The sequence below is a fragment of the Chinchilla lanigera genome, unplaced genomic scaffold (genome assembly GCF_000276665.1).
Source record: "Chinchilla lanigera isolate Chin_1 unplaced genomic scaffold, ChiLan1.0 scaffold00022, whole genome shotgun sequence".
Classification (NCBI taxonomy): Eukaryota; Metazoa; Chordata; class Mammalia; order Rodentia; family Chinchillidae; genus Chinchilla; species Chinchilla lanigera.
Genome location: NW_004955423.1, coordinates 21,567,998 through 21,582,549, shown reverse-complemented (window position 1 = coordinate 21,582,549; position 14,552 = coordinate 21,567,998). Strand labels below are relative to the sequence as shown.

General features: G+C 42.3%; 1 long non-coding RNA gene across 1 annotated transcript; it reads right to left on the bottom strand.

Annotated features, from left to right (window-relative positions):
- Positions 1 to 282: 282 nt before the first annotated feature.
- On the bottom strand, positions 283 to 14,488 carry LOC102006682. The gene is made up of 4 exons (XR_260985.2): positions 14,238 to 14,488; positions 11,383 to 11,562; positions 7,298 to 7,365; positions 283 to 646 (listed from the first exon to the last, which is right to left on the bottom strand). It is a non-coding gene; the product is annotated as an uncharacterized LOC102006682 (long non-coding RNA).
- Between the last annotated feature and the right edge of the window lie 64 nt (positions 14,489 to 14,552).

Below are 14,552 nucleotides of genomic sequence, written 5' to 3'. Positions count from 1 at the left end.
GATTTCCTGTCTGTGTTAGTGTGTGCGTGTATATACATTATTATACATCATGTTGCAAGTATTGATTTGCCTGGTTTCCGTTGTCTTTCTCAAAATGTAAAAGTAGACATGTAATTTCTAGCCAATAAAGACAGGATTGTTTTTATTACTTAAGATACTGAGAAATGAGAAGACTGACATTTAAAATAACAGCCAGTCATGTTATGTGTCCCATAACACATACCGTTCCCTTTACCTATAATGAATCTGTGACAGTAAGTCTCAAACCATCTGTGGTAAAGGGCCAGTTTTGCTTTATTTGCAAACTGTTGTAAATGATTAATTTTGTACAATACAACAAAATGTTAGAAGAGCGAAAATTTTGAGTGTCATATAAAATTTTAGCAGATTGAAAAGATCCAAAATTACTCTGCTGAATTTCCACAAAAGCTTCTTTTTGTTTATTTGGGATAGGATCTTATTATGTACTCCAGGCTTGCCTTGAGCTCCCTGCAGAGCCCAGGCTGGCCTGGAACTTGTGGCAATCATCCTTCTTCAGGCCCCTCAGTGCTGGGATTGCAGGCGTGCACCAACACGCTCCGCTATAGAAGCTTCTTGATTTCTCCAGTGGAAACAAATGCAGAGGCCACACTTGAGGAGCACTAGCCTAAAAAATGAGAGAGATTATTTCCACTTTTTGTTGCAAAAAATCTGAGACTTGATTAAATAATATAATTAATCCATTTGGATAAAAAAGGCAGAGACCAAGTTTCTACTCTCGACCCATTCCCAATTATGAAATTTTAAATAAGTACCATATACTATTTCACTGTAGTTCAAAGAAAATTCCTAAAATTGTGCTGTCCAATCTGGAAGTGGCCAGCCACATATAGCTAAAGTTAAATTAATTTAAACCATAAAATTGATTATATTTACTGAGTTCTTCAGTGGCACTAGTGTCGTATGGCAAATGGCCACCATATTGAATCGTCCAGACAGAGAGGAGATTTGAATTTCATAGAAAGTTCTAGCAGAGAGTGCTGCTCTAAAGTATCTGTATTTCCTGGTAGAGATCACGTGTAACATTTTAGACACATTCAGGCTGACTACCCAGAGCGCAGGGATACTCTTCCTCCTTTAGGAATCTGTCCTTTGCTCTTTGCTCTCATTCTTTCCTCCATGACTATATCCCCCACACCAGTCAAGGCTGATGAGACCATCTGTGAACACTGATGTTCAACCAGATGAATGTAGTTTTTACCTTGTGGAGGAGATGCACATAGATTTTGAAGTGACTTACTTTCGTAAGAAAGAGAATATTTGTAACTTGCCAACCCCACATGTTTTCCAGAGAAAAGGAAAAATGAAAGTGTATCGGGGAATCTGATGTAGAAATCCACAAAATACCAGCCCCATACCTAACAATAATAGTCAAGGGTGAATCTGAGTTGTAAAACATGGCATACTTAGCCAGGCATGGGGGTGCACACCTGTAATCCCAACACTCAGGAGGCTGAGTTAGGAGGATTTCTACAAGTTTGAGGCCAGCCTGGGGTACTTAGTGAATTCGAGGCCAGCCTGAACTACATAGGGAGATCTTGTCACAAGCAAACAAACAAAATGGCAAGCTTGTAGCACCCTCAAGAAGGATAGCTAACCAGAAAAAGGAAATGATCATAAGGTTTGTATCTGTACCTATCGTCAACATTGGTTGCAAACTTGCTGCCTATTAAACACCTTTTTTTTTTTGGACCCTGCCAAATTTTTATAAAGATAAAAATATACCCTGGAGGACTGATGGAGACCACTACAAAGCAGCCCTGAGCAGGACTTAAATGAATCAACTGGCTTTTCATGATCACTTGTGAATCTGTCCAAGGCCTATGCTGCATGTTTGGAAGTGAGAAATGGACTCATAGTAAGTGAACCTCTGTGAATCTCTAATCCCTACTAAAATCTGTAATGGTGAATGAAGCCAGAAAGCCCCAAAGGATAGGACAAGTTCAAAGCCAGGGACACCTGGATCCAACTTCTGCTGGATAAAGACTGTAGCCTCAGGCATCTCACTCCTGGGTGGATTAATTTAATATCTTACTTAGAGAAGTCCTTCAGTGGTTCTGCCCTTCTTGAGTACTCCCCTCCCTTCTTCTGATAACTAAATAAATAGGGCCACCAGAGAAGGTCTTGGTGTTAGCCCTAAGAGAATCTTGAATTCTGTGAGAGAGCTTTGATCCTCCTGGAGCCGTAAAATCATTCCATTTGCCTCTTTTTATTTAGCCTTTGCCGTACACTCCTTTGGGAGATTGCAGACCTGATCACCCCCCAATAACTAAAGGATACTAACCTCATAGAGGACACAAGGCGGACTACCATGAGGAAAACCACAATAGCCTAAACATTAAAAGATTTTTTAAAAACTTTCAAGGCATTTTACAAACATTAGTTCATCCAAAGGTCCAAATGTTCTTTTGAATATACCAGTTTTATAGATGATGCAATGAGGCAAATGAGACCTAATCGTGTTGGGGTGTAGTTAAAAGTCTCTGTGGCTGCTCATATCTTTGTACTACAGGCATCGTAGTGTACAGCAGCATGAGGAGTTGAGTGGAAAATGCCAAGAGGAATTCATACCCTCACAAGGAATGATTGCTTTCTGATTTTGCACTAAAAGTGACTTGGTAGTAATAGTAGCAGTAGCACTTTTGGCTACACCAAAGTTCATGTGTGCCCCTGGCAGCCCAGAGTTTTTGCTCCTAATATAAGTATGTATATATTGTATACTTCATATAGGGTGGTTGGTTCTAAGGTTCAGCTCAGAAAAAAATTTTCAATAAATAAATCTCCAACTAGCTAGCTATTATTTATTTTTATTATTAAACAAGAAGAATACTTTCAAGGATGTCAGCAACAGAGCTTAAAGGGCGAAAGAGACATTTTACAGGCATTTCCAGCTGCCAACTTGTAACAGTTTGTTTCAAAATTATTATTTTTTATGGGGGAGGGAGAGGAAAATAAGGGGAAGTAAAAATAATTAATATGTGTAATGAAAATATTTACCAAATCCTTGCAATGAAAGTAATCATTATTTTTACTGCAGACATATACTAAGAAACTTTTTTAAAAAATTTAAAGCAAAATTGCTATTTATTAATTGGAACAGACTGAATATATAAAGCCATCAGTAATGATACTGAGAAAAGAAAGTATAATAAAAAAGAAAGTATAATGAAAAAGCTAGTTTGAATGTATAATGGTGAATATAAAAGAAGATTAAATTTTTAACAATTTCAGTAAAAAAAGAGGCATTAATGTGTAGATGTGTTCTGCCTATTCTATTGTTTCTGTTTTTTTTTTTTTTTTTTCCCGGTACCAGGAATCGAACTCATGACCTTGCGCTTGCCAGGCAGGCGCTGTGCCACTGAGCTAAATCCCCAGCCCCTCTATTGTTTATAAAGTACAGATGTGACCCCCTATTTTGGGTCTGTAAAGCAATATATGATATCCACAGGAAATGCTACATGAGTCAGAGGTTCCATAGTACCTTTAGGTACTGTGCCTAAACCAAACAGACTGATTCTGTCAATCGGCAATGCAACACAATCAGGTAGAAAGCGGACACAGCAATTATACTCAGAGGTAAAAAATACAACAACCAGTTTAAAGACGATTTAACATGCCTGGTTTGTTTCCCATTTTTTTCTACATCCTCTGTTCACCAGGACCTACAGATCAAGAGTGGCTTATACTTCACTTCCTGTCTTTTGCAGGTCTTTCCCATTATTCCAGGGTTCTGATAACATTTCTTGAGTTCTTCCTATAGGTTTTGGGTATATTAATACATTCATTACTTACAACAAGTACATGAGTCAGGCTAATGTAGGGCTAGGTAAACTTGGCTACAAATAATTAAAAAAAAATACTTCCCAAGGTCAAAAAGATATAAATAATGGGATCAGAACCGGAACCGGATAGTCTGAGTTCGGAACATGTGTTTATCGCTCGCTGGACACCGGCAGCAGTTTGTTCTGCTCTAGCGTGTGTTTATGTAGCGCCAACTGGCTAGCACACATTGGTATGGGAACCTTGCACGTGTAACTTGAAAACTGCACCAGTCTCTAGGATTTTTCACAGACGAGGGGAGCCAGAGAGAGATAATGGAATTATAAACTACAGAAGGAAAGAAAACTAGCATGTGCTGCGCAGCCAGGAATCTTTGTTCTATTTTAAGAAAGTCAGCCTGAACCTTGGTTCCGTAGCTCCTTGCAGGGGTCTCACCGCATGCTCAGCCTAGCCTGGCTGCAAGTACCTGGGAGCGCTGCCCTCTCCTCTGCCCAGTTACAGAAGCCCTCCCGCTGTCTCATCTCATTGTCTTCACACTTGCATGCCAGGACTTTTCCTCTGCTTGCATTTTTAATATCTCTGGAATTAGCCTCCAGACACACTAAGCCGGCTGTCTGGACTGTCTGGAGTTTCTCTAGAGGTGTCTTTTCTTTTTTTAAAATAGTACTCAGGGCATAGATTCACATAGGTTTAATTTTACTCTCATTTTACAGTTCTGTATGCTGTGAGGGTTTTCAGTAGTATACGTGTTATACATGAGGTTTTAGCAGCAACCCAAACATCTTGAATTAATCATTATCCCAAACTTTCGTCTGTGTGTTTTGAAACACGATCTTGCTATGTAGCCCACACTGCCCTCAAACTCATGGTGATTCTCCTGCCGCAGCCTTCCAAATACCCCCAAATTTTTTACCATCTCAATCTTAGCATTTTAATCAGCATGGATAAACTTGCTTTGTTGTCAAGATCCCAGGCTAATTGGAATAAAAAGTAATACAAAATTACCCACTCCCCACCCAAATGGTTCTGTCAAGAAGATGCTTAAAATCTACTAAGAGAGAGCTAATATATCCATTCAAAAGACAAATGCCAAGGTTTTTAAAGATAGCCAAAGTGGCTGCTAAGCAAGTTGAGTCGGACCTTTACGATATATAGTAGGAGGGACATTAAACCTATACCCACAATTAGACATCTTGGATTTGAATCTACAGTAGACTCTATCACTTGCTTCATGACTCTAGGAAATCACCTAAATATTATGAGCTCTAGTTTTCTCAGCTTTAAAACAGGAATAACAACACCTGTTTTATAAGACTATACAAAAATTAAATAAGTAATACATGTCAATGTGGCAGACGCTAAATTTGGTAATTTCTTTCTTGAAGCAATGAAGAGAGATCATTGAGATGTCTCAGCATTTGTTTTGAAAAGCTAGTTGTTTTGAAAAGCTAGAATAATTTCAACTGAGTTCTTATTTTGTAGTTATTAGGAGTATCTTTTCAAAAATCGGGCTTCCAAAGATCAACAGTCATTGAAAAGGTAGACTAGGGTTTTTGATCACTGGAAATTCAAAGTTGTGTCCTCTCAACGCTGTATCATTCTTGTTTTGTTTTGCTTTGCTCTGGTCCTGGGGAGCGAACCCAGGACCTTCACACTGAGCTAGGTCCCCAGCACTGCCCACTCATTTTTTTTTTTGGAGATAGGAACTCGTTAAGTCTCTTAACTTGCCTGAGCTGGGCTTGAATTTGTGATCCTCCCACTTTAGCCTCTCAGAGAGCTGGGATTACAGGTGTAGGCCACCACCATACTTGGCTTATTTTTTTTTTTTATTGAGATATAATTCACCTACACTTTCATATCTTTTAATATATTCATGGAATTGTGAACTACCACAATCTTTTTAGAACATTTTCATCACCCTAAAACAAAACCACACCCCTTAACAATCACTCCGCATTCCCCCCCAACTCCTAATAAATGAAGCTAGAAAACTGGGAAAATCCTTTAAAAGTCTGACTCTTCTGTCAGCTTAGTACAGGAGCTGCCACCTTTTGGAAGTGTGGCTCTTTTATTACGGAATTATTTGGATTGTACGAAACGGACAGAGACAAGTCCGAGAGCCTATGTACCAGCCTCTGAAAACTCTACTGCTCTGTTTACAAACCAGACGGAGGCCAACTTCAGCTGATCCATGAGGCAACGAGCAGCCTGAAAGGAAGGGAATGAACCCATCATCGACAAATTGGCTCACATGAGATACACATTAACATCTTACTGACTCCTGACCCGAACCAATAAGACGGAAAGTGAGCAACCCATTTCTGATGGCATAGCCTCTGGACTTGTCTGATTGTCTGCAACCTTTTTGGTACCCTACTTTATACTTTGTTATGCTAAAGTCCTTGCATTAGTTATCTATCGGGGTTGAACAAATTGTTCTACAACTTCACAACTTCACCAGAATGGTGGACGTGTGTGTCTCACATGGTATCTGTGGAGCAGGAATTTTCGAGCAATAATTCTGGCTCAGCGATTGGGTCTTTTGTGTCACAGCCACCAAGCTGTTGGTGGGGACAGCAGTGACCTGCAGGCTTGGCTGGGCTAAGGATCTGTTTCTGAGAGGATTCTCGCACAGGTCCCGAAAGTGAGTGCTAAGGGCAGTAGGTCTTGTGTGGACTTCCCCACAGGGGTCTGAGGTGGCCTCGGACTGTGGCAGCCAGCTTCTCCCAGGGTGACAGACCCAAGAGGAGGGCAAGGAAGAGGCCAGGACTTCTGCTGTGACAGTGAAACAGTCTCTGAGTCGTACACCTAATCCTAATCAGGAGCGAGTCAGTAAATTTTACCCACACTGAAGGAGAGGGCCTCCAGGCTCTATCTCTTGAAGAGAGGAGAATAAAATAATCTGTGGACATAATTTACACACATCCCTCTCTTGCTCCTTCTCCCAGCTGTGATCTTCTGAGGTCTCCATCTCAGGACCAAGGTGGAAATGTCTATCTTCCACCTGTATTTCATGTTTAAACATTTTTCTTCTTCAATCTTTTCATTTTTTTTTTCTGTAATTCTTACAGGCAAGTCCAGTACTATGGGTAAGAATTAAAATTTGAGATCAGAATTCCTGGGTTTTGGGTTTTGTACATTAATTTTCTTCCTTATGTTAGCTGTATTTCTACATTTGTTGTATAAATTCAAGTTGTATGAATTAGTTGTATAAGTTCAAGCATGATATTTCATTGCTCTGAACCTCAGCTATCCCTTTCATATATTGGTATACTATATCTCCAAAAGACTATTAAAGGGGTCATATCATATAATAAGCATCAAAATTGTCTGAAAATTGAAAATGCTACACAAATGTGTCTGTTGAAAAAATTGTTACTATTATCAGCACTTAACACTGTCTTATTTATTAGTAAAAGGACCAGGACAATCGTCCCAAATCAATGACCAAATTTTTTCAAATCAATTATCAGCTCACCTCTGCTGATTCATGTGAACAAATTATTCCTCCACTGAAAATATGAAACTTCCCTTTGCATCTTCATACTGGTAAATGTGGAGAGAAAACAAGTTTACCTTTTGTCATAAAGGTGTTAAGAGATGGCAGAACTTCTATCAGCTAGAAGGAGGTTGCAGGGTCATTCGGGTGCTGTCCTCCAAAGAATTAAAGGGACTCTCCTGCCGAGATCCCAGTCTCTCTCTAGCTCTCTGCCTCGGCCCACAACGTGTCCCTCCTATACGTTCCTGTCCTTCGGATGCTACCCGTGTTCCTCAGCACCAGCCAAAGCCTGTGCCATGCCCTGGAGCCTCCATAACTGTGAGCTAAGCAGACCTCTTTTCTTTATAAAGTACCTGGCCTCAGGTAACTTGTCACAGGCACAGAAAACAGACTGATACAGCTCCCTTTAGTTGATGTCTGTCTAGTCTAAGTGCTTTATGCCATTATATTCTAATTCCTCAAACAACTCCAGAGAATACAAATGATCTCAATTTTATGAGTAAACAGAAATGCAAAGTGCTGACAGTGTTTGCTCCAGTGATCCAGTCTAAACTTCAGATCCTATCCTCTCCCAGTGCTTTTCCTTATGTTTTCATTACATCTTCTTCTACAACTCCTTCCCTCAGATACATCCAAGCTCAAATCCCTCCCGAAGAAAAAAACAAAAACAAAGACAAAAACCCCTCAGTACTGCATCCCTCTCCAGCAACTCCAAGTGTTCTAACCTCCTCAAGATCATGGTGCCTCTAAACCCTGTCCAACCAAGCATGGTGGTACACACCTGTAACCCTACCACTTGGGAGGCTGAGGCAGGAGGATTGCAGCAAGTCTGAGGCCAACTTGGCATACATAGAGAGACCTTGTCCCAAAATACAAACTAAATAAAGAGATAAAAATTTAAAAAAATAAAATAAAGGTCAGGTGTTGTGGCACATTCCTATAATCCCAGTATTTGGGAGGCTGAGGCAGGAGGATCACCATGAGTTCAAGACCAGCCTGAACTACATAGAAAGATCCCGTCTCAAGAAACCAAAAAGAAAAAAAAAAGCAATAAACTCTCTGTGGTGGATTGACAACTGGTGGTCAGCTTGTAACACCCAGCTGAACTGAACCAGCGTGGTGCTGGGTGTGGGAGGCCCACCGGAGGGTTGTTGTTGGCAGCATAAGAGGCAGAACTGGAGAGGAAGAAGCTTAGAAGATGTTGAGAAGCTGCTAGGGACGCTGCAGGGAGCTGTTGGTTCTCCTGGAGGAGCTTGTCATGCTGGATTTCATGATAGGAACTTGAGGAGCTCGGGACCTTGGCGTTGCTGAGGATGGCTGCAGTTCACTTTGGGGGAGTCCCGGTCCTCACTTTGAGCATCACTTCCTGGCTCTGGAGGGGAAGATGGTGCACTGCTCAGTCTCCCAGAGAAGCCTGTCATGTTGGCTTCTCAACTGTTCTCATCGTTGGGGGAGCTTGGGACCTCACTGTCGCTGAGGATGGCTGTGGTACTTTTTTGGGGTGTCCTGGTTCTTACTTTGAGGATCACTTCCTGGCTCCAGAGCAGATCCTTCAGCCTGCTGGCACAGATCCTTCATCCCCTGGCACAGACTTTCTAGCTTCCACCACTGACCTTTGGGCCTTCCCAGCGCAAATCTGTGAAACAGGCCTGCATGAGACATTGTCATGGGTTCTAGACCTCCAGTTGGACTCATGCAGGCACTATTATGGGCTCTAGGTCTTCAGCCGGACTCACACAAGACATTATTATGGGATCCAGGCCCTCAGCTGCATTCTCTGGTCTTTAGTGTTTGGAGAGATTTCCTGCACTCTATTTGTATATGACTCTTTGGGTGACAATTATAAATAATCTTATAAAATATGTGTTCTGTATTGTACTGTTCCCCTGGCAAACCCCAAATTGCAACAATCTCTTTTTCTGGAAAGAATGAAATTTTGCCTTGTAGCCGTGAGTGCAGAGCTCTCTGTGCATGGCCTATAAAGAACGCACAGTAATTATTTGCTAAGTGACTGAACCAATGTTATGCAACCAAGAGAAAACCAACAGTCAGTCTTTGTCCTCAAAAAGTGTACACCGGAGTTGCCACATTATTTACTGTGGCATTTGTTTTAAGTGCAGCTAACTTTTTCCATGAGGAAATTTCACTCCCAAATGAATCGTAAGTAAGAATATCCTCACCCATCTAGAAGTGTGTTCACTGATCCTGCGGAGCTTGTGGACTGCTTTGTGTTTGAACTACAAGTCTGACCATAGAAAGAAGCAAACAGGAAACAGGAGGACAGTCGTTGCGAGTAGATGGACATTGAAAGAATCAGAAAAGCAGTGGGATTAAATTGTTCCTCCAGGAGGTTCAGTCCGAGGGGCGGGGGGTACATAAGCGTGTCTGTCGCTGCTCCTGAGACTGACATGTGCAGATGGTAACTTCTGCCGGGAAATGGTGTGTCCTCTACTGCCTACCTTGTCCGGTCATTAATAAAATTAATTATTCAGCTTTAAAGATCATTCGAAGCTGGGTGGGGCGGTGCATCCCTGTCATCACAGCACTTGGGAGGCTGAGGCAGGAGGATCCCGATGAGTTACCCCTGGGGCCCCCGCCATGCAGTTTCAGCAGAGCGGCCCAGGACCCCTCTTTCTGAGGTCACCGCCATCTGCCCCCTCAGAGCCCAGCGGAGCTGCCAGCAGCCTGCAGACCCTCGCTGGTCCAGCACCTCCCGTGCTGCCCAGCCCCAAGTGGCCTCCCGTTGTCGCTGGAGAAGCTGCGTGTGTCCCTTGGCACCAGCGCGGCCGCCCCGCAGCTGAAAAGGCCTGCTCACAGCCACGCTGCCCTGCGCCGCCGCGGGTCCCTCCCATGTCCCCTCCCCTCGGCAGGACCCCCTGCCATGCTCTCAAACCTCAACCCATTTCCTCCTCCAGCCTTTTCATTCTTTTCTCCACGTTTTGTTTTAGGATTTTCTTCCTGTCAGTTTGATTGCAGGACGGGATGAGTTCGTTCAGCGTGGGGAGCTGCAAACATACACAGCACTTGCTACTTCTTCTTGCCTCCCTTCCCCCCCCCCACCTCCCACCTCACTTCTGATTTGCAGATCTGTCTCTGTTTCCTGTTATCTACCTTTCATTTACTCTTTAATTTACTTGGACTTTGGGTTTCTCCTATAAGAGAAGCCACGTGATATTTGACCTTCTGTGGCTGATTTATTTCACTCAGCGTTATGGTCTGGAGATGCATCCATTTTCCTACAAATGTCTTAAATGTATCCTTCTTTATGGCAGAGTAGTATTCCATGGTGTGTAAATACCACATTTCCTTTATCCATTCACCTGTTGATAGACACACAGGCCGCTTCCAGGATTTAGCTCTTGTGAACTGCTGTACAGCTCTAGGATTAGCTGTTATGAACACGGGTGTCTTAGTTACTTTCCTCACATTGCTGAGACAAAATACCCGACACCCAAAGTTAAACGGGGAAAGGTTTATTAGCTCACAAGCTGTGGAGGTTTCAGTCCATAATTGCCTGGCTCCAAGGCAGGTTGGTTCATGGTGGGGAAGACAGCAAAAGCAACAACAGGAAGAGAGACTTGCCTCTTCTGTCCCTCCCATTTTATCAGTCTCCCGGGATTAGGGCAGTGCCAAAATAATCAGTGGACTGATCCAGCAGTCACCCCCTTACGCTCAGCACCCTTAACCCCAGCACTGAACCATGGACCATGATTAAGCAGCAAAAGCATGTAAAAAAAAATGAGAAATCCTCCATTTCCTGTAAAATGTTTGCTCCTCCTGAACTTCATTCCTAAGAAAATATGTTTTAGTGAATGTTATGATAGCATTGTTATAATGTCCACAAGCTAATTTATATGAAACATCAGCACACCCTGCAAAGAGCACAGCATCTACTGTATCTAACACGGATGTCACTTAACTCGTTTGAAAAGTTTTCTCTAAGTTGCTTAACTAAAACTTTTTAAATAAAAAGTGAATCTTGCCTTACACATACTATCAGTAACCTTTATAATGGTGTGTGTACCTACACATGGATAGTTTTGTGAAAGTCAGTTAACACTTACCAGCATATCACTGACTCTACTTTATTCCTTTGATAAGCTGTGTTTGTCCAACAACTTCTCATTCTCATGAAGTTGGCAGTTTTCCTGGGTGTGGTGACACATGCCCATAATTGCAGCACTTAGGAGGCTGAGGCAGGACGATGGCTGTGAGTAAGGCCAGGCTGGCTACATAGTGAGACTCTGTCTCATAAAACCAAAGAACAAATGAAAACAAACAAAACCCAAAGATATTAATAAATGAAATCAACATTCTACAACAGAATTTTGCATATTATGTTAACAAAAAACTATCGTCAAAAGCTGACATTTAGGGTTAGGGCTAGGGTTAGGGGTTAGGGTTAGGATTAGGGTTGGTGCACGCTTATATTCTCAGCACTCTGGAAGCTGAGGCAGGAGGATTGTTGTGAGTTCGAGGCCAGCCTTGTCCACAGAGTGAGTTCAAGGCCAGCCTCAACTGCATAGTGAGACCCTGTCTCAGAACACAAAAAGAAAATCAAAAACAAAACAAAACAAAAAAGCTGACATACAACTAGAAAGGTAAAATTTAAGAAGATGTGAGACAGAACAGATCCATACCTAAGTACACAGTAAAGCCTGACCAGGGACTATCAAGATGCTTAAGGGAAGCCAGTTGTGTTCAGCGCAGAAAGCTAAGAAACAAAAGCTGATAAAATAACCTATGTGACTTTAAAGTCAACAAAAGTCCTTCCAAATACGGAATTTAAAAGAATTTAAACAATTTAAATGAATTCAGCTAATTTTGTAGAAGTGCTGTGCACTAACGGATTGTATCATGAGACCCCACTATTTAGCTAATTTTGGTACTTGCAGTTTTTTGATACAAAGGTAGTGATTTTGTTTATTTTGAGCTCAGAATCAAGTTTTTCTTTATTCTTATGTAGGCCTAACTCATGAAATTTGAGACAGTCCACCTGTGAAACACTGTATTGGTTTTCAAAGTATTAATTAAAGTAGCACATAAAAAGTACACAATTCCACGCTTTTTGTTTGTTTGTTTGTGACAGGGTCTCCCTATGTAGTCCAGGCTGAACTCACTGTGTAGCTCAGGTTGGCCATCCTTCTGCCTCAGTCTCTCACGTGCTGGGATCACAGGTGTGTACCATCACACCTGGCAAAATTTCCACTCTTACAAGTCCTGTAATGAGTGGCCTACTCCGGGCGATCAGAGGAGGTTTCTTTTGAAAATAAGGTACTGCGAAATTTGAGGAACTGGGAGGTAGGAGGAAGGGAGGGCATGTTGTCTGCTTCTTTAGCATGTGAAAGGGCCCTATGGTGAGAGAGTATAGTGAACATAAGGGACTGAAAGAGATTTTTAAAAATATATACCTATTTTATTAATAATTGACATATAGGGGGCTGGGGATATAGCTCAGCGGCACAAGTGCCTGCCTGGCAAGCACGAGGTCCCGAGTTCAATTCCCAGTACCAAAAAAAAAAAAAAAAAAAAAAACAACCAAAATAATTGACTTATAGGATATAGGATACAGGCCAAGTGTGGTGGTGCACCTGTGTAATCCCAGTACTCTGGAAGGCTGAGGCAGGAGGATTATAAAAGTAAGGCCTGGGCAAAAGACTCCCTCAAACAAAACAAAACAAAAACCCCACACATGTATAGGTTATAATGTGACATTTCAATACATGTATGCAATATGTAAAGATCAGCTCAGGATAATTATATTCACCACCTCATATTTATCATTTGTGTTCAGTTAATTGAAACTTTTACACTAGTTTTTTTGTTTTCATTACTGTTGAAAAGGTAATATATGGCGTCCCTGATATGGTTTCGTTGACCAGAATAAATTTTACACAGATTATACTATCAATCTCCTGCCTAAAAAGGAGGCAACACACCACATATTCTCTTGAAAAGAATAAATGCACAGTGTACACATTATTCTGCAACTTTCTTGGCTGTCTTGGAGATTAGCTACCATGTTACGCCAGTGCGCCAGTGCGTATCAATTTCTTCCTGCTTCTTGGAATAGTCTCATGATCACAGAGCCGTTCCGTAAATGCTGATCAGGCTCTGAGGAGCCATAGTGAAGCGGTTTTCCATTCTTCTGCTACTAAACACAGCTCATAGGAATAAAGAACGTTCTCCCTCATCTTTTGACACATGCAGGAATTTCCCGAGTGAAATTTCCTACAAGCGAAATTTCTGAGTCATGTGAATGGGTATTTTAAATCCTTGACAGATAATGTTTAGTTGTCATCTAATAAATGTTCTGGATTTATGACAGTAAAAGAGATCTGATTTAAAGCACATATGTTGGGGCCATCTTCTAAAAAAAAATCCTTTATTTCCAGGCACGGTGGCCCATATTTATAGTTCTAGCTACTTGGTAGACTGAATTTGGAGGATTGCTTGAGTCCAGGAGTCTGACAGTGGACTGGACAAAATAGTGAGCCCTTGCCCAAATACAAAAAAACAAAAGCAAACAGGAAGAAAGACAGAAAAAGGGCAGGGCATGGTGATGTATGCCTGTAATCCCAGCACTCAGAAGGCTGAGGCAGGAGAACCCCAGTGAGTTTCAGGCTAGGACATCTATCGAGACCCTGTCTCAAAAAACCGAAAGAGTTTCTGTGATCTTAGGCACGACTCCTCTGGTGCCCAATTTGCAATGTGTCCCTGGAGCTAATTTCAGCAGGAAACCTCTCTTCCAAACTGTAAAATTTCAAGTCATTTATTCCTCATTGTCTTAACTTGATAAAGCTTGAAATCGTTAGCTGATACTTGGCGGGAACAGAAATATCCCTAAATCCCCTAGTTGCACAACCTCGTCCCAGTAGTAAGTAGGTCAGGTTTGCCCGGCCGCCGCCAGGCAGCTAACCTGGAAGATGACCTGTCCGGCCCTGCTGAGCGCCAAGCTGCACGCCCGATTCCCTGCCCAGCGCTCGTTCTTTACACCGCGGTCGGGACAAAGGGCTGAGGGTCAGGGGCGCAGACGCCGTCACAGGAAGCTGTTTGTGTAGCCCGTTTCTACACGGTTGCTCGGTTTCAACACCCCGCTGGCCTTTTTTCTGCCTTTTCGGCTAACCTCCGACCCGAGGGCCTCACCTCTGGCCACGCCGCAGCCTCCGCCTCCCGGGCGCCGGAGAAGCACCCAGGCAACGCCCCCGCCGCCAGCCAATGAGGAGCGCGCACG